This window comes from Antechinus flavipes, chromosome 4 (assembly GCF_016432865.1).
Source record: "Antechinus flavipes isolate AdamAnt ecotype Samford, QLD, Australia chromosome 4, AdamAnt_v2, whole genome shotgun sequence".
In the NCBI taxonomy this organism is placed as follows: domain Eukaryota; kingdom Metazoa; phylum Chordata; class Mammalia; order Dasyuromorphia; family Dasyuridae; genus Antechinus; species Antechinus flavipes.
The window spans coordinates 96843991-96865638 of record NC_067401.1 but is presented as its reverse complement, the minus strand read 5'-3'; the positions used below and the strand labels follow the sequence as shown (position 1 = coordinate 96865638).

General features: G+C 36.0%; 1 long non-coding RNA gene across 1 annotated transcript in view; it reads right to left on the bottom strand.

Annotated features, from left to right (window-relative positions):
- The window catches only part of LOC127559645 (uncharacterized), a 75256-nt gene that overhangs the window by 31401 nt on the left and 22207 nt on the right, over positions 1–21648 (bottom strand). The gene's annotated exons all lie outside the window — the stretch shown is intronic.

Sequence of the window (21648 nt, the reverse complement as noted above, 5' to 3'; positions counted from 1 at the left end):
AGTTCTGGCTTTTTCATCAGAAATAGATGAAATTCGCTTATTTCGTTGAATGTCCATCTTCTTCCCTGGAAAAAGATGCTCAATCTCGCTGGGTAAGTTATTTTTGGTTGCATACCAAGTTCCTTAGCCTTTCGGAATATCATATTCCAGGCCCTTCGATCCTTTAATGTGGATGCTGCCAGATCCTGGGTGATCCTTATTGTGGCTCCTTGATACTTGAATTGGGTTTTTCTAGCCGCTTGCAGTATTTTTTCCTTTGCCTGAGGGTTCTGGCATTTGGCCACTATATTCCTTGGTGTTTTGATTTTAGGATCCCTTTCAGTAGGGGATCGATGAATTCTTTCAATGTCTATTTTACCTTCTGTTTCTATGACTTCTGGGCAGTTCTCTTTGATAATTTCCTGGAAGATAGTGTTCAGGCTTTTTTTTTCATCATACTTTTCTGGAAGTCCGATGATTCTCAGGTTGTCTCTCCTGGATCTGTTTTCCAGGTCTGTTGTCTTCCCCAGAAGGTATTTCACATCCTTTTCCATTGTTTGATTTTTTTGGATTTGCTTGACTGATTCTTCTTGTCTCCTCGAGTCATTCAATTCCAATTGTTCGACCCTGATTTTCAGTGAGGTATTTTCTTCACTCACTTTTTTAAGATCTTTTTCTAATTGTCCAATTGAGTTCTTTTGTTCTGTGGAATTTTTTTCCATTTCGCCAATTTTGTTTTCCAGTTCACCAATCCTATTTTTCAAGGATTTGGTTTCTTTATCCACTCTCTCTTTAACTGACTTCTCCAGGCTCTTTTGCCAAGCCTCCCTCTCCTTTTGCAAAGCCTCCCTCTCCTTTTCCCATTTTTCTTCTAGCTCCCTTGTGAGAGCCTTTTTAATTTCCTCCATGAGATTCATCTGTGCTGAGGGACATAAGGTCTCCTCCTTCGGGGATTCACCTGGGGACTGTTTGTTTTTAGTCTCCTCAGGGTTTGGAGTCTGCTCTTTATCTGTATAAAAGCTGTCCAGGGTTAAATTCTTTTTCAGTTTCTTGCTCATTCTGTCTATTTATCAAAGACAAACTATCAAAGAAACAGAAGGAAAAAAAACCCCTTGAATGGAGGCTGCTTTCTTTGGGGGAGGGGCAGGGTATTCGTGAGGCACAGGTCCTACTGTGCTATGGCGCCTGCGCACTGAGTTCCGAGCGCTCTGAGATCCGAGCGGGCTAAGACACTGTGGGGGAGGGGTGGCCAGGTCCCGAGAAACTCCAGCTGTTTGGGATTGTATTCTTCACCCCCGGTGTTTTTAGCTTCTCTGCTGGGCTGCTGACTTGCTCCTATAGCAAAGCTCTCGCGGCAGAGACGGCTGCGATCGCGTCCTACCCCCTCTCCGCTCCACCCGGTTCTGAGCTGCTATCTGTGCTCTGGTTGCAGCTGCTGCCCGCAGACTGCTTCCAAATACCGTCCCCGCCCTCGCGCAAAAACAGACCTTTCTTGACGAGTCTCAAGGATGGTTTCTCTTGGTAAGTAATTGTATGGTTTTTTTTCAGTCGAGCATTAATTCAGAGGCATGAAATGAAATGAATAGTGAGAGAAAAACACGGAGATTACACAGAAGTGTATTTCCTCTCCGCCATCTTGGCCGGAAGTGTAATTCAGATTGTCTTAGTACAGTTTCAGTAAAGTTTGGAATACCAATGTTCAATATAATAAACCATGGATCATAGAACAAGAGAATAAATCAAGTCAGCTTTATTTAACAAATATATTAATATTAATTTAATTTCCCTTCATCCACTCCCCCATTCATTGAAAAAGCAAGCAATGTGATATCAATTATGCATGTGAAATCATGCAGTACATACTTCCATACTGTTGATGTTAGGTTGTTTTCATCATGTTCTACACTTTGTGATTCCATTTGGGGTTTTCTTGGCAAAGATGCTGGAGTGGGGGCAGCTAGGTGGTGCAGTGGATAGAGCATCAATCCTAAAGTCAGGAAGCCCTGAGTTCAAATCTGACCTCAGACACTTAATACTTCCTAGTTGTGTGACCCTGGGCAAGTCTCTTAACCCCAATTGCCTCAGCAAAAAAAAAATAAAAAATAAAAAATAAAAAAATAAAAATAAAAATCCTGGAATAGTTTACCATTTCCTTCTCCAGCTCAATTTACAAAAGAGAAAACTGAGGCATACAAGGTTAAACAACTTGCCCAGCATCACCCAGCTGGTAAGTGTTTAAAACAGATTTGAACTCAGGAAGATGAATGTTCCTGCTGCTCTAGGTCTGATACTCTATCAGGGTACCACCTAGCTGTGCTATTTCCATATTAGCCATGTTGTAAAAAGAAAATCAAGAAAAATGAAGTGAAAAAATTAATCTCAATCCATACAAAGACTTCATCTCTTGTATCCCTAAAGGTGTATAGCATTTACCATCATGGGTGCTTATCTTAGATCATTATGTTGATCAGAGTAGTAAATCTCTCATGGCTGATCATTGTTACAACATTGATGTTACTGTATATAATATTTTCCAGATTTCTGCTCAGTTGACTTTGTATCAGTTCATACAAGTCTTCCCAAGTTTTTTAGAAACCACCCTGGTTGATCATTTCTTATAAAACAATAATATTCCATCAACCATATATCATAAGTTGTTAAACTATCCCCCAATTGATGAGCATCCCCTCAATTTCTAATCAATTTTTTTTTTTTTTTTTTGCTGAGGCAATTGGGGTTAAGTGACTTTCCCAGGGTCACAAGCCAGGAAGTGTTATGTGTCTGAGGCCAGATTTGAACTCTTAGGTCCTCTTGACTTCAGGACTGATGCTCTATACACTGTGCCACCTAGCTGTCTCTCTAATCTTTTTCTACCACAAAAAGTACCACTATAGATCTTTTTGTAAATAAATCCTTCTTTTTCTTTGATCTCTTTAGGATGCACACATAGTGGTATTTTTGGGTCAAAGAGTGTGCACAATTTTATACTTTGGGCATACTTCCAAAATGTTCTCCAGAATGGTCTCAACTCCACCAACAATGCATTCTTGTCCCAGTTTTTTCCATATTCCCCATAGCATTTGTCATTTTCCATTTTTTTTTATCATGTTATCTAATCTAACTGTGAGGTGATGAATTGTTTTAATTTGCATTTTCTAATCAATTGTGATTTAAAGCATTTTTTCTTATCATTATAGATAGCTTTGATTTCTTCTTCTTAAAACTGCCTATTTATATCCTTTGACCATTCATCAACTGGGGAATGCCTCTTATTTTTATAAATTTGACTCAATTCCCTATATATTTGAGAAATGAGATGTTTGTGAGAAAAACTTGCTCTAAGACGTTTCCTCTACTCTTTTTCTTTTCTTCTAAGTATTACTGTATTAATTTTCTTTGTGCAAAATCTTCTAAATTTAACGTAATCAAGACCATCCACTTTATTTCTTGTGATCCCCTCTCTGATGTGAGCATAAATTCCCTTTTCCATAGAGGTGACAAGTAAAATTTTCCATACTCCTCTAATTTGCTTATATATTACCCTTTATATCTAAATCATGTACCCATTTTGATTGCATCTTATTATATAATATGAAATGTTGGTCCATACCTAATTTCCACTAAATTGCCACTAGATTGCCTTAGGAAAAATTCTTTCCTAAGAATTTTTGTTAAATAGTGATTTCTTGCTCTCCAAACTTGGATCTTTTAGTTTATCAAACATTAGATTATGATAATCATTTGCTACTAAGTATTGTACACCTAATCTGTTTCACTGATCTACTACTATTACTTAGCTAGTACTAGATTGTTTTTATGATTACTGCTTTGTAATATAGTTTGAAATTTGATATTGCTAAACCACTTCTTTTCCATTTTTTCCATTGATTTTCTTGATATTCTTGACCCTTTGTTCTTCCAGATAAATTTTATTATTTCTTCATGTTCTATAAAATAATTATTTGTAGCTTGATTGGTGTAGTGTAATGGGCTGAGGCTTGAGTTGATGCACTGAGGTCCCAAGCACATGAGGCTAAATAGTAATTGGACCATACTCTATTAATATATAAGCTTGGAGAAAGAATGGCCCCCACCCACTCTTTGTGCAAGTCCTGATGTGTTGTATAGGAAATGATGATTTTGGTGGGTGGAGGCAGGGGAGTGGAAGAGGAAGGGGAGGAGAGGTTTTTGGGATTGTCATTGCCACGGTTGGCTCAGCTCGCGTCTCTCTCTCTTAGCTGGCTTCCTGTCGCAACTGCCTATATTTGCTATCGCAATCTTTCTTGCCTATATTTGCTATCGCAATCTTTCTTGCCTATATTTGCTATCGCAATCTTTATTCACCTCTTCACTTCAATAAATATTGAAGATTTTCCCCTTAACCTGAATTCCTGACTCCGGCTGATTTTAAACACGTGGTCATTACAGTATAGCACTAAATAAGTAATAAAATTGTCATTTTTATTATAGTGGCTTAAATTACTCATGCACAATTAACATTTCTCTAATTGTTTAAATTTATCTTTATTTGTATAAAAAGTATTTTGTAATTGTGTTCGTATAGTTCCAGAGTTTGTCTTGACAGGTAAACTTTCAGGTATTTTATATTATTTGCAGTTATTTTAAATGGAGTTTCTCTTTCTTTCTCTTCCTGCTAGGTTTTGTAGGTAGTATATAGAAATGTTGGTGATTTAAATGGAGTTATTTTATATCCTGAAACTTTACTAAAGTTAATTGTTTCAGTTAGGTTTATTAGTTGATTCTCTAGGTTTCTCTGGGTATAACATTGTATCATCTAAAAAGAGTGATAATTTTGTTTCCACATTTCTTATTCTAATTCCTTCAATTTCTTTTTTCTTCTCTTATTGCTAAAGCTAGCAATTCTAGTACAATATTGGATAATAATGATGATAATAGGCATACTTGCTTCATCCCTGCTCTTATTGGAAAGACAGGTAGTTTATCCTTATTACAGATAATGCTTGCTGATGGTCTTAGAGAAATACTACTTACATTTGGGGGATATTCAAGGAAAACTTGTATGAGGGTTTAATAAGCCTTTTTCAGGGCTTCTCATCTACCTTTTGTGTCCAACTGGCACTCTAATTTGTGACTCCAAGAAGTAGCACATGCAGTGGCCACAGACTAGGTATACCATTTGGACAGATGAACTAAACCAGGTTGAAGAGAAGCCATTGGTGAAGTAGTAGGGAATCTATCTCTCAAGCATGTGAAGATTTCCTCTAGTGGAACAGTACCTCTAGATGAGAACGGTCTGTTCCAGTGGCCACAAAAGCAGTTGAAACAGATGCTGGGAAATACTTAAAGCTTGGTCAGACATCAAACATACCAAGGTCATCCTCTGAATTCTGGGCCCATTATCTGTCATCCTGATTTTTGTCTTGCCACTGGACTTTGATGACTCTGGAAGATTGGAGTAAGGTTGACAGATTTGTGCAACTTGGTCTCACTTAAATCCAGTTCACTCATGAGGCAAGATATCATTTTATGATAACACTAGTCTCCTTCAAAAATAGAAGACAATAGAAGATAAGCAACTTATCATTTAAAAAAACTATGCTGTCTGGTGTTTTTAATAATAATAATTGTTATGATTTGGTGAAAGGTTTTCTCCATCTATTGAGATAATCTATGATATTTGGTTTTTTTGTTATTGAGATGATCAATTTTGCTTATAATTTTCCCAATATTGAACCAGCCTTGCATTCCTGATATAAATCCCACCTGGGCAGAGTATATGATTTTTGTAATATATTGCTATAATCTCCTTGTTTGCATTTTACTTAATTTTTTGCATCAATATTTATTAAGAAAAATCAATCTTTGGTTTTCTTTCTGTGTTTTTGTTCTTACTGGTTTAGGTATCAAAACCATATTTTTCAAAAAAAGGAATTTGATAGAATTCTTTAAGCAAATATACTTATGATTAAGGGTGGCAGTAAGAATGGAAATAACATCAAATCCTTTGGCATCCATATAGAAATGAACATCCATGATGATTTGGTTTGTTTTCATTATTGTTGTTGCTTTTCTTTTTTCTTTTTTTTCTTTTTTTGTAGAGTTTTTATCTGTTTTGAGCAGAACTAGGGAGCACGAAGTCTGGACATGGACACATGCTAATTCATGCTATTGTGCTGGTGAGAAGAGGAGAGACTTCAGAGCAATTGTTGGCAGATTGATACTCCCCACCAATAAGAAAGAGACTTTTGGACATTACTATTGGTCCTTCTTCAGATCCTTGCTACCCACTTTACTCTGGGCAAGTCATTTGAGCTCGCTAAACTGTTTCCTTATCTATAAAAACAAGAGGGTTAGATTCCATGGCCTCTAAGACCCCTTCCAGCCCTAAATCTGTGATCTGTGATCTATATCTTTCCTCATGCTAGAAGGAATCCCCCTTTCTTCTAACCTATATTTATTTGTATTTATAGCTCCTTCCATTTCACCAAAATCCTGCTCTAGTTTTCATTATGGTATGAAGATGACTCTGAGTTGCCAAAGGCTATGAAAGCAGAGCTTAAGGTTTGTTACTAGAAAGGCTTTAAGTAAAAACTAACTCATATACTATATGTCAATCATCAGAAAATTGAAGGCAATAGCAGATTTGCCCCAGGCTACTGACAGAGGGATATTGTGTTTTTTCTCAGGGCTTAGTCCTGGGTATGATGGATCCATGGTCTATTCTGGTCCCAGCTGCCACCATGGCTAGGATTCCAAGTGCCATGCTGCCCCTTTCTAAGAGCCACTTCCCCACTCACCTTCCACAGAGGTATAGGTGGATACTTTGGGGAATACCCTCAGTTTCACCATAATTTCACCCACTGGTTAGATTTTTATCTGCACAATAGTCTCTACTATCCTCCCAAATGAATTTTGAACATATTTTGTTGTTATGATTATGATGTCATCATTTATGAATTTGCCATATTCACAAAGAGGTCATCAGCAGAAGATTGATTGGTAATGACTATTTCTTTGACCAAAGAATTCATTATGACCTTCAACTAAATATGCAAATATTGCAGAGAGGATATCAACATCCATGAAATAAGGAATTTGTTGAATCACCAAAAACCTAACAACTCTTTAAAGCAGGAAATGTAGTGTTTTTCATCTTTTTGCGTCAACATGATGTATTGTGTTTAGTAGGTATTCAAGGAATTTTTGTTCAAATATAATAAATTGTAACCCCATCTCTCAAACGCAGTATTTTGATTATTATGCCAAGTTGGAATCAGCAATTTAGATAATAGAGATCGGGTTCTGATTATTAACAATGGTAAATTACAAGATGAAAACCTAAGAACTCTTTGGAAGTCAGTGGCCAATCTTCTCATCTGTGTCTGTTTTGGGAGGACTGCCCAAAACCTTTAAGGGGAGATGGAACATTTTATGCCCAGTCTCCCTGAAGAGGTTCCCCCCATCCTTCAAAAAGGAATAAAGAACACTCAATGAAAACTATAAAGATGTTTGGCAAAACTAAAAAGAAAGAGAAAGAAGCCAATTAAGCATAAATATTTCAGAAGAGTTGTTTTTTGACCTAACCACTAAAAACCAGCAGACCCTAATTCTCCTAAATGTTTAGATGCAAATAATAGGAAAGGGAAGCTAGCTAGCTTCAGAGAGAAATCAATTAAGAGCGTTCACATCTGTCTGAAGAATACATGTGTGGTATGATGTCTGAATAGCAAGGAACAAGAATCAGACATCTGAAATGCTTTCCAGTGTTTTTCTTAGAAGTTTGTGTATCATAGCAGCCAAAACTCAAACATGATCTTTCTCTGCATTAGGAGAGACATAGTTTCCTGGAATACAGAGGTAAGAATATCTTTATATCACTCTTTGGGTCAGGCTATATCTTGAACACAGTGTTCAAGTCTAGGTATCAGAATTTATAAATGATATTGGTATTCTGGAAACTGTCTAGAGAAGAATAACCAGAAAAAAAGTTTTGATTCCATATTATTTGGTGATTGGTTGAAAAAACTCAGGAATGTTTAGTTGGGAAAAGAGAAGGCTCTGGGTAGGATTAGATTTTTATCTGCACAATAGTCTCTACTATCCTCCCAAATGAATTTTGAACATATTTTATTGTTATGATTATGATGTCATCATTTATGAATTTGCCATCTTCACAAAGAGGTCATCAGCAGAAGATTGATTGGTAATAACTATTTCTTTGACCAAGGAATTCATTATGACCTTCAACTAAATATGCAAATATTGCAGAGAGGGTATCAACATCCATGAAATAAGGAATTTATTGAATCACCAAAAACCTAACAACTCTTTAAAGCAGGAAATATAGTGTTTTTCATCTTTTTGCATCAACATGATGCATTGTGTTTAATAGGTATTCAATGAATTTTTGTTCAAATATAATAAACTGTAACCCCCATCTCTCAAACCCAGTACTTTGATTATTATGCCAAGTTGGAATCAGCAATTTAGATAATAGAGATCGGGTTCTGATTATTAACAGGGGTGAATTACAAGATGAAAACCTAAGAACCTAAGAGGTGGTGGGAACAATAACTATGTTCAAGTCTTCGAAGGATTACCCTGTGGAAGAAAGATTATATTCATTCTATTTGATTCCAGAGAGCAGAACCAGAAGTAATGAGTAGAAGCTACCCAAAAAAGTCAAATTTCAGCTTAATAATAAGAACAATTTCCTAATAATTAGAATTATTCAGCAGTGGAATGTCCAGAAGTCACCTCCAGTGGAAATGGGTTCCCCCTCACTGTAGATTTTCAAGCAAAGGCTAGACTAAAAAAGACAATCCTTTTGGGGTATGAGGACTAGATGACTATTGAGATGATTTCCAACTTCAAAATTCTGTGATTTTGTTACATATCATATACTTTCCAGGTATCAATCTTTTTTTATCTTCATGATTAATTGAACTTTGAAGTCAATTGTACCTAAATAGTCTAATTTATTCTATTATTCTATTTTTTTTAAATCATGGTTTTTCTAAAGTTTGTAAACTGAATGTACAGATATTAATTAGAGATGAGAACTATGGTCTTTGATGGAGTTATGAGTAAAAGATGTGGATTTTATGAGTTCATTAAAATTCAGATTTAACCCATTAAGTGACTTATGTATGTATTAAGCACTGTTAACCTAATCTAACCTAACCTAATCTAACCTAACCTAACCTAACCTAACCAGGAGACCTGAAAATGATGAAATCTTGCCATTTCTTTTTTTTTTTTAATAGCTAAGATACTGTGGCGTTGAATTAGAAACAAATTAACAGGAAAAAGTACAGTCTGATCAGAAAATTAAAGGGAAAAAAGAATCACAGTGAGTCATTTTTCAAGCCCAGGTTGGAAAGAAAAGGAGGAAGGGAGGGAGGGAGGGAGGAACAAAAAAAAAAGAGAGGAAGGGAGGGATGAAAGAAAGAAAGGAAGAAATGAAGAAAGGAAGAAATAATGAAAGAAAGAAAGAAAGAAAGAGAGAACGAAAGAAAGAAAGAGAGAGAGAAATGAAGAAATGAAGAAAGAAAGAGAGAAAGGAAGAAATGAAGAAAGAAAGAGAAAGAGAGAAAGGAAGAAAGGAAGAAAGGAAGAAAAAAGAAAAGAAAGAAAGAAAAGAAAAGAAAGAAGGAAGGAAGGAAGAAAAAAGAAAGGAAGGAAGGAAGGAAAAAGAGAGGAAGAAAGACAGAAAGAAAGCAGAACACAAGCTTATCCCAAACATTTCCTCCACAAGTGAATAGGGCCAACCTAAAATAAGGTTTGACGTCAGGAGGCAAACCAGAAGAATGAGAAAACAAGAAAGGAATCTTACCATAAAACTTATTATGTTGACACTCAAGGGACACTCAAGACATAAGCCCAGAAGAAAAGAATGACTTCAAAACATCTACTAGCAAAATTTCAAAGAAAAATATAACTTGGGTGCATTTCAATTAAAGTCAAAATTAAATAAAAATAAAAATGTTTTTCAAAGAATTAAAAACATTTTTAGCAATTAGAGTGCTAGAGGAAAAAATGGCAGAGAAATGAGGGCAATGGAAGAATTAGGAGTGGAATTGATGGCTTGGCACAAGCGGTATCTCACATAATTTGGATGCTCAAGTAGAAGTTTATGAAAACAAGGAGGGAAGGGGCAACTGGCAAAAAGAAGGAAGAATATACATAAACACATACTTTTGGTTATAGAAATAACTTTCACTCAATAGGAAAATAAGGGGAAAAAAGGGGAGCAGAGAGGTGGGGATAAAATGGAGTATAGATTAAAAATTAGTCCTAAACAAAACAAATCTTAACTATAATATGAACAAGGTATATAAAAAGTCAAGGATGTACAAAAACATTCAAAGCATTTATTTTTGCAATGACAGACAGTTGGGAACCAAGAAATGCTCATACATTGGCAAATGGTCAAACATTCAAAACATGAATTGATGTAATACTATTGTGCTATAAAAAATGAAGACAGGAATGGCTTCAGGAAAACCTGAGAAAATTTGATGAACTCTTGCAGAATGAAATGAGTAGAATCAGGAAATCAATTTATATGGAAACAGCCATATTATAATCATAAACAACTTTGAAAGATTTAGGAACTAAACAACACAACTAATCATGATTTCAGAGAAATTATGATGAAATATATTAACCATTCCTGATAGAGGGATACAGTACAGATTAAGCTGTATTTTGGGGGACATGGTCCATATGAGAATTTGTTTTGTTCTACATGTTTCTATGGGGAGTTGTTTTTCAGTTTTCTAAATGAGGAAAGAGGGAAGTAGAAGGGAGAGAAAATAGATTTTTATTAATTGGAAAAATTAATTGAATCCTATACATGCCATGGCCTTTACCATATGAAGATGACATGTGATTATTTAATCTCTTTGAAGTAATCTCAAGTACAAAGTCTGGTAGAATTCCATTCTTGAATAACTGAGAGATCATAGATACTGGGAAATAAATCAGTAAGTTTGATGAACTAAAATTCTAAAACGTTGAACTGTTTTATGTACCATATCTTAGGGGAAACAATGGTTTATGTGTAGCATACAAAGCTTTTAATATTAACAAAGTTGAAAATGGAAATCTTGCTCCATAGAAGAACAATATGACCAATCCAAAATGGAGTGACAACATTTATCAGGGGAAAATATAGGCTAAAAATCTCTTTATCTAAATGTATTTATTTTTTATCTTTTTTTTTCCTGTTTCTTAATGGGGACAAACCCACTATTTAAAGGAGACGTCAGAAATAGGGAGCCATGTCTACTCTAACTAATATGCTAGCAGCTTCCTGGTATATAGAAACAGAGCAGCTAGCACAAGACCTAGAGTCAGGAAGACCTGAATTCAAATACAGCCTCACTTACTAGCTGTGTGCCTCTGGACAAGCTTACTCCTGTTTACCTTGTTTTTCTCATCTGTTAAATGGGAATAATAATCCAAGGTTGTTGTAAGGCTCAAATGAGATATTTGTAATATATTTAGCATAGTGCTGGGCACATAGTAAAGGCTATATAAATCTTAGCTATTGTTACTATTATTACTGTTATTATCAATTATAACTAAGCAGTATGGTACAATAGAAAGCATGTGAAATTTAGAGCCAGAGGATGAGTTTGAATCCTAGCTTTGCCAATTTCTCCCATTATTATCCTGAATAAATCATTTACTCTCTCAGAATTTGCATTTCCTCATTTATACAATGAAAAATTTAGACTAAGTGACCTCCAAACCCCCTTCTAGTTCTAAATATATGATCCCCCTCTAATTAACTTGTAGTACTAGTTTGGGGCAATAAATGATTTTTCTTCTCTGGGCCTCACTGGACTAGATGAAAGCTAAGGTTCTTTTGGTTCTCAATTCTATGATCCTGTGATCCAAAAGAAAAGACAAATTCAGCAAAAAGGCACAAGTAAAGTACTATGAGTATTCCAGAATGGCTTGGTAAGTGAATTCTGGGATTAACTGATCTAAACTTCTTACTTTGTATTATGGATAAAAATGGCTTGGTGAGTGAATTCTGGGATTAACTAATCTAAACTTTTTACTTTGTACTATGGATAAACTACCCATTTTACAAATACTCTGTACTTTTTCAAGAAAATTTCTTGAAAAATCACATAGTGTTATCATTTTAGGATTAATGGCCTAATTATTACACTTAATATTATTACAAAATTGAATTTGCAAATTAATTTTCATCAATAATCTTTGCTAAAAAAAAAAAAGAAAAACCTAGAGGTTTCAATGAATTTTAAGTTCTTTGAATGAAGTGATATGATATGGCAACCAAAAATGATGATGTGATATTGGAATAAAAGAATAAATTCTAGTACAAGGGAAATGATGGTCTTGATGCACTTTAAGGGGGCTGGAGACAGCTATTGATGCCACAAAGGAAACTAAGAAGCCAGATAAAAAGAGAACCATGAGAGAACAATGTCATGTACTCCAAGGAAAGAGAGAAAGTCTAAGAGGAGGGGGATGGTCAGTGGCATAAAAAACTGAAGCCCTTTTCAGGTCTGCTGATCCACCTTTGACATCCACTTGCCAAACTCTCACCCGTAGCTCCAGAAGTTATAGCAGGAGCAGAGGCCACACCTCCCAGTAAAGAAAAGAAAAAAAAAAGTAATGTGATTTTAGGTGAAGGAAAGTGGTGGGTTTAAACAACTCAAGGGTTTTTGCTGCAAAAGAAAAGAAAAAGGGATAATAGCTTAAGGGGAAGTCGCCATTAAATGAGGGATAAGAAGAGGGTAGAAATAAGTATGTCTTTAGGCAATGGGGAAAGGGCCAATAGGGATAGATTGAAACTGAGAAAGTGAGAGGGAACAGTTTATGAGACAGATTCTTAGAAGAGTCACAAGGGTGAGATTAAGTCATAAACATAAGGTTTGGTTTGGCAAATAGTGCCTTCCCTTCTTCAGAACTAGGTGTAAAGAAGAAAATGGCTATTTAAAAAAATACAGAGCTGGGGAGGGATAGCATGTTGAATCACAGAACAGGACTCCAAAAAGAGATTGTGTTGCGTGAAATCTCATAGTAAAATGTAATAGCAATAAATGTAAAATATTACATTTGGTTTCAAAAAATCAACTTCACCACTATAGGATGAGTGAGGGTGGTGAGGCTAGGTAGAAGCTTGTCTGAGAAAGATCTGAGATTTTTAGTTGATTACAAGTTCAATACGAATAGACAGAATAATAGGACACCGATAAAACTAGGCAATGCTGAGAGAAATTGTGTCCACAGTGAGGGTTGGTAATGGTTCCGCTATATTCTGTCCTCGTCAGAACACATTTGGAATATTGTGGATATTCTGGGCATCATATTTTAGAAATGACGTTGATAAAACTAGAGAACATCCTGGAAAGGATGAAGAATGATAAAGATCCTGAAGCTCTATGGGGATCCATTAAAGAAATTGATGTGATAGGTAGCTTCAAATATTTGAAGGGCTATCTTGGGAAAGATGAATTAGATTTCTACTGCTTGGCCCCAGAGAACAGAACTGATTTTTAATGAGTAGAGGTCTCAGGGATGCAGATATAAGCACTAATCCTCACTAGTCTTCACATCTCCTTCTTTTTTGAAACCAAATATGAGACTTTACACTTAGTGCTATTACATTTTTCTGTTAGATTTCACTCAGTGTTCTACTAAAAGGAAAACTTCCTAACAACTAGGGCTGTCCATAATCACAATGGGATGCTCTAAAAGGCATATTGTAGTAGTTTGCCCCTCACTGGAGCTCTCCAAGAAAAGACCAGATGATCATTACTTAATGATTTTATAAAGGGGATTCTTATTTAGATACAAGTTGGACTAGTTGATTTCCTTCCAACCAAAAGATCTAGGATTCTCTCATTCCATATTGGAATACTTTGTCTTGACAATAGAGTAATGAATTTGTTCAGTGATCTACTCAGCATTTATAGCAAATGAACTATAAGACAAAAAGAAAAATGCTCACTTAAGATGCTTCTACATTTTCCCATAAATCCTCCTTAATATGCCCTCCCTCTACCTCCTACTCTTCCCCCACCCCCAATGCTGACTCTCTTTTAGTTAAAAAAAATTACATGAGTTCATCATTAGAGCTATAGACATATTATCCCCTCTAGGTGACAGCTGGTTGGCAAATTAAATAGAACACTTGTCCTGGAGTCAGGAAGATTGAGTTCACTTACCAGTGGTGTGACTCTCAGCAAGTCACTTAACCTGTCTTTCCTCAGTTTTCTCGATTATAAAAAAGGAGTAATAATAGCACCTACCTCACAGGGATGTTTCAGAGATCAAATGAGATAATATTCATAAAGTACTTAGCACAGTGCCTGGTATATAGTAAGTACCGTGAAAATGCATATTCCCTTCCCCCTTCCCTTCCCTCTTCTCTATCTGACTGTCTTATCTCCTCTGATCACAAATGTCCTGGATGGTCTATTTTATGCCTTTTTCTATGTAGAAATATATAGACTGGTTTTATACACATACACACACACACACACACACACACACAGAGACAGAGAGAGACAGAGACAGACTGGTAAATAAATATATAGACTGGTAAATATACCCACTGGTAATACACTACAATCCACTTATGCACACTTCAGGGACTGGGAGGGGGAAGAAAGACACAACAAAAAAATAGATGAAAAGCTCACATACTTTGAACAATAGTGATGAGGCAATTATTCTTTGCCATGCCTGCATGGTGGTTGTGATGGGAGCAGGGGGTATTGTCTGGTTGCATAATTGCCTCAGTAGAGGGAGTTCTTGGGTGAGTAAACTTCATTCAATGTAGATTAGCAACTATTCTGTCATGTATATTCTTAGAGAGTTCCCTCAGGCAGCAAAAGGTTAAATAATTTGACTTGAGGTCATTTAGCCAATACATTTCAGAAGTAGGATTTGAAGCCAGTATATTCTCTATGGTACATTGATACTAATAGAAACTCATATGTATATCTTTGTAGGTATACATATATAAATATAAAATTTTGGTATATAATATACACACATGCAGTATTGGTAATGGGGATTTACTCAATCAGGAGTTCCCTGTAATCAAAGAAATCGCAAGTTCAGTCTTAATATATAAGTGGATGCATCTATTTTAGGCAAAATGGTGTATTTAATAGAGTGCTTCCTTCCTTCCTTCCTTCCTTCCTTCCTTCCTTCCTTCCTTCCTTCCTTCCTTCCTTCCTTCTTTCCTTTCTTCTTTCTTTCCTCCCTTTTTTCCTTCCTTCTTCCTACCTCTTTTTCCCTCCCTTTCTTTCTCTCTTCCTTCCTCCTTCTTTCTCCCTCCATCTCTTCCTTCCTTCCTTTCTTCCTTCCTTCCTTCCTTCCTTCCTTCCTTCTTTCCTTTCTTCTTTCTTTCCTCCCTTTTTTCCTTCCTTCTTCCTTCCTTCCTTCTTCCTTCCTTCCTTCCTCCTTCTTTCCTTTCTTCTTTCTTTCCTCCCTTTTTTCCTTCCTTCCTTCTTCCTACCTCTTTTTCCCTCCCTTTCTTTCTCTCTTCCTTCCTCCTTCTTTCTCCCTCCATCTCTTCCTTCCTTCCTTTCTTCCTTCCTTCCTTCCTTCCTTCCTTCCTTCCTTCCTTCCTTCCTTCCTTCCTTCCTTCCTTCCTTTCTCTTTCCTTTCTTTTCTTCCTTCTTTTATAATTATTAGCTATTAGATGACATGCAGGTCACTTAATTTCTCTGAGTTTAAGGCAATTCTATGAGATTATAAATTTTAAACATGTTATATATTCACCAAGGAAGGGAATTATCCTGACCAGAAAATCACAGGTCCTTAACTTTTCTCTAGGTCAAATAATGCAGATGAATAATGTACTGGATCGATCTTATTTGGGAAATTGTTCATTGCTTTCCATGATTCCAACCTGCTTATTGCCACAGACATCCATCTCTTTAACTCTGATATTTTCCTGGTGTTACTATATGGCTACAAATCATAGCATACCTTGATCTTGGAAGAACCAACATTACAAATGATTCAGAGTGTGAAGCATATGCTGGATGTACTATGTAGGCTGAAAAATATTACCAATCACTTTTGATTTGTGTGTGAGAAATTTCATATAAGTCATCTTTCCTGTCATATTTGAAAGAAACAGGATATGGAAAAGAGGTTAATGAAGAGAGATTGACTAATTGACTAAGACATTCTAATAGACAGTGGTGTTCCATAGTTATTAAAAGGACTAAAGAAGGGCCTCCAGTGCTTTGGTGGATCCCTCAGTAATACAGGATTTATAGGATAGCATGGATAAAGAATCTCATAATATGATGGAGTTGCAACCTGTCTCATTTGAAAGGCATCCACACTGATGAAACTACAAATATGTTAAAATGTCAAAATTTGAGGTGAATATTTCTTGTAAAATTAAATATTTCTAGTTAGAGTCTGGAAAGTATCTTCCATCCTTCCTCTTACTAACCTTCTCTTTAAAATGGGGCTTTGGGCCATGAAGCTCAAAGAGTGGTATAGAGTAAGAGAAAAGAGACTAAAATAGGTTGAATGAACTCAGGTATGTTGTCCATCACCAACCTACCTATGAACTTAAGAGAGCATGGCAGTTCTAGAACAGGAAGTTGGTGGGAAGGACCACCAGAGAAGCATGCTCTTTGAAAAAGATGGGGAGGAGGGTAAAGTTAATCTGGAAAGAGGATCCATGCTGTTTAGTAGTAGGCACAGGTCAAATTCAAGGTAAGAGATCTTAACGATTCAGATTTTGTAATACTGGTGGTTATATAGCATCTAAGGAGGAGGAAAAGACCACTGAGAAGAGAAGTCAACTTACAATAAACCAGCCAGAGAAAGAGATGGAAAGAAGGGGGTCAAGTCAGACAAGAAAGGATGAAGTAAGAAAGAATAAAATACAGTCTCTTTAACATTATATGGTATTTATATATCATTTTAAGATTTTAAAAGTACTTTACACATGATATGTCAATTGATTCTCAAAGCAATCATAGTGGGTAGGTACCATCTTTATCCTCATTTTATAAATGAAGAAACTCAATTTGAGGGAGAATAAGTAACTTGTTCAAGTAAATGTCTGAGATAGGACTTGAACTCAGTTCTTCCTGACTTTAAGTCCAACATTCTATCCATTGTGCCATTTCTATACTTGTCTATAAGACCATGAGAGATCACTAAAGACTTGGTAACTATCCTCATCTCCCAGTGTATCCCGCAGGGCTTAGCAGTGGGGGAAATACTTAAATAAAACCAAAAGGAAATAGGGTAAGAAAAAGATATGAGTTGTCTCTCAAAAGCCAAATTGGATGAAAAGAGAGGGCCCATAGAGAGAGGGGTGCAGCTAGCCAGTAGAGGCCACCATGGAGCCAAAGTTCTGAGGCTTGTTGATACAGAAACAGAGGGGTAAATGGGTGCAATGGGCTAGCATATCAGTTAGGTAGACCAATAATCAGATTCATACTTTGGGGTTTAAAAATTGTAAAACAAAAAATAAAGATGTAATGCAACCTGAGCATACCTTTCTCTATCCATCAAGGCCAAGAAAAATCCAAAACACTTATTATAGATGAGGACCTTTATTGTTTTAGTTTATTAAACCTAACCAACCTGAAGAAGGCAGAAAAGGTATAATAGAATTCTAGAGAAAATCATTTTAGAAACAGGGGCAAGGTATGGGAGCTAAACCAACATTTTGGACTTGGAGCATCTCCAATGAGATTTCTCCAAAAACCGTGACAGTTTTAGGAACCAGAACAAGTGATCAAACCATTGCTATTACTTTGTGGTAATAGAATGTAATAGGATACTATTGTGCTATAAAAATTAGGGAATAGATTATTTACAAAAAACAGGGTAAGATTTACATGAACTGATATAGAAAGAAGTGATTGAACCAAAATAACAGTTTATAACATAATATTAATATTATAAAAATGATTAATTCTAAAGACATAAAAAGTGATGTAGAATGAAATAGGTGGAATCAAGACAAATTATACAACACTATTGAAAACTCAAAGAAATCTGATGAACATTTGATCATCAATTTAACTCTCCATGATCCCAGAGAACCAATAATAAACAAAACATATCTACTGCAGAAAGGTGATGGATTCTGAGTGAAAAATTATATGTGTGTGTATACATTTGTGTGTGTGTGTGTGTGTGTGTATACATACACACACATATAATTTTTTAACATGGCCAAAAAAGTACTTTATTTTGCTTGAATAACTATATTTGTGACCAGAAACTTGTTTTTCTTTTTCTTCCAAAAAAGTGGGAGGGAAGGAGGGGAAGCGAAAAGGTAGAGTTCTATTAACTTTAAAAAAGAAAGAAAGGAATTAAATAAAAAATTTTTTTTCAAGGAATTTCTCACTAGCCTACTAAGAAGAGATTTCTTTCTTTCTTTAATTCTGTATTTCCTCGATTGCCTGCTGATAGAATCAGGTTTCCTTGATATGGACGCTCATCCCAGGCTTGGTGCTCTAGCATTTTGACTGGTAGCTTCTTGAAATGTAGTCAATGGTCATCTTAAGCATTAATTAAAGTCTTGCTCCTAATCATGCTAGAGATCCAACATTTTTGGCATTAGGCTGCAAAGAAAATAGAAAGGCAGATGCTCTCCTGGCTTTCATCTTTTAGCCAAAAAGCTATGCAGTTTATTAGAATTCTCCTTTCAATGGGCATATTGATTGACCAGAATAATAATTTACTTTTGGATCTTATTTGTATATAACAGTATTTCAGTAGAGCCTTATGGTTTGCAAAGCTCTATAGGTATGTTATCTCATTTAATCTTCACATCCACCCTGAGAAGAAAATGTTGCTATTTCCCCCATTCCCAAGGAACCTGAGGTTGAGAAAAGTTTTTAATAATTTGCCTGGGGCGAAACAGGTGAGAGGTGCCTGAGGTAGGATTTGAATTCAGATTTTCTTTATTCCAATACTATCCCTTTAGCTGTCTTTAACCACTCAGTCTCACAATCAGCTTGAGAGAGATATTGCAAGAATTAGAATCTCCATTGTACAGTTAAGAAAATTGAGGTTTGGAGAAATTGAATGACTTAGGACATACAACCAGTATCAGAGCTAGAATTTGAACTCAGGTCTCTTCCTGATTCAAATTCAAGCACATTTTATACTATATCATGCTAATGCCAAGAAACAGTTTGTTTATTAGGGTAAACAAGGGAAATAGATTTTCCCTAGCTGATATGCTCCTTCTGAGTGATTGGGATTACAATACCTTGTAGTACAAATGTAGTTAGAAGGAAGAGCTCAACTATGTGATGAACATAAAAACAAAATGGCTGCCTATTCTTGTCTCTAGGATAAAATTTCTTAGTGTGGCATTTAAGGACTTCTGCCATCTGGCTCCATTCTATCTTTCTGGTCCTCTTTTACCTTGTTCCCTTTACAACAAAACTATAATACTAGCTCTTTCCTAAATTCAACATGCTGTAAATAGCCTTTCTCCAGACATTCATTCAGTATGCTCCAAATGCTTTTAATGATACACTCCTTCCTCATCCCCACTTCCGCATCCTTCTCCCTTTCCCCCTTTTAGTTCAGATACTACTTTCTCTATATAACCTTCCCAAATTCACTCAGGCTCAAAGATTTCTCTTCTTTTTAGTTTTTCTTTTTAGTTTCAACTTTGTGTTGATTCCTCATCCTTTGCTCCTGCTACATACACCCTATCTTATATTATTCTTATGTGTATACATGTATTTTTCCTCTCGGCAGATTAAAAACTCCTTGAAGACCCAGGAACCTAATTTTCTTTAGTTTTGTATCCTTGGCACCTAGAATAGTGCCTAGCATAGAGCAAGTGCTTAATAAATGTTATTGAAATAATAAAAGAATATTAGAATTATTTTGAATTGCAATGTGTATTTGTTATATAGCTAACTTATTATGTTTGTATGTCTTCTTTCTCTTATCAGATGAGTTATAAACTTCCTGAAGGTAGCAACCATGATTATATTTCAAACCTATTCTCAAACACTTACTAGCTGTGTGCTCCTGGGCAAGTCACTTAACCCTGTTTGCCTCAGTTCTCATCTAGAGAAGGAAATAATAAATCACTCTAGTAAGTTTGCCAAAAAAATCCCAAATGGGGTCATAAAGTGTAGGACAAGACTGAAATGACTGAATAACAAAATCTTATATAGCCTCTAAAACAGTGCTATGCTTAACACAAGTAATAACAAGCAACATTTATATAGTGCTTACTATATACTTAGGTGCCATTATTATTCCCATTTTACAGCTGAGGAAATGAGCCAAACAGTGGTTAAATGACTTGCCTAGGTTCACACAGCTGGGAGCTATCTGAGGCTACATTTGAATTCAAGTCTTCCTGACTCCTGACCCAATGTTCTAATGGACTACCTAACAGCCTTTTGTGCTCAAGTACTCAATAGATGTTTTGACTAAAGGAAGAAAAATTTCCATGGTTCCAGATTGTCTCTAGGATAAAATTAAAAACTCCTCATCTCGGTCGACATTTAAAGCCCTTCACAGTTTGGCTCCAACCTACCTTTCCAGACATTTCACATTATTTCCCTTCATGTGCTCTATATTTCAGCCAACTGGCTTGCTCCCTCTCATTCACTCCACATTTCCAATCCATTGCCAAATCTTGTCATTTCTCAACATCTCTTATTTAAGCCCCTTCTCTCCACTCATATAGTCACAATTCTAATTCAAGCCCTCATCACCTCTCACCAGCCTACTATGACAGCATACTAATTTATCTACCCAATTCTCTCCCCATTGGAATTTAGCCTCTACTTATCTGCCATGGTGATTTTTTTTTCTAAAATGTAGATCTAACATGCTAATACCATGTTCAATGACTATCAGTGGCTCTTTATTACTTCTGCTAAAATATGATACACTCTTTAGGGCATCTAAGCTTCCTTCACTTCCTATCTGTTTAGCCTTTTTCCTCTTCTTCCCCTCTCTGAACTCTGTTATGTAGCTATACTGATCTCCCACAATTCTTCAGAAATTACATTCCATTTCCTATTATCATTCATTCCTGATATGCTTGCCCCTTCATCTTTTAGTTTCTCTGGCTTCAAGATTTGGTTGAAATTCCACTTTCTGCATGTCTTTCCTACCTTCTTTCCCATTTCCATCTACTAATACCTTTCTCTTTCAGATGACCTTTCTCTGCTCTGTAAATATGTGGGGGTGAGGTGGGGTGGGAAGGGGAGAAGGGGAAATTAGTTTTCCTGCACTTTCCCAAACCATATGGGTCTTTTCTCAGAGAGTTTAGGACATGAGGAACTGTAAGTCACCCCCTCACCTTCAGGTGAGAAACCAAACCATTTTGACTTGGAGCTAGTAAAGCAGTTTTCACCTTTCCACTAGGAATGCTACCATCTGCTCTGGACCCATACTCACAGAGTGGGTTGGATCACTGAGCAACTCCAAAGGAAAAGAATATCAAACTTTCCATATTTGAAGGTTGAGTCCCTGAAACAATTGCAGAGCACATGGAATTATTCCTACAGAGATTAGGGATCTAGGGGGAATCAGGGTGCTTTGTTATCTTCCTTTTCTGGTAAAGCAACCCTAACCTATTCCACACAAAGTCATCGAGCAGGTTTAATCATTAATTAACTTAAAAAGGAAAAGAAAAACCAAGCTTTTCATCTTAGA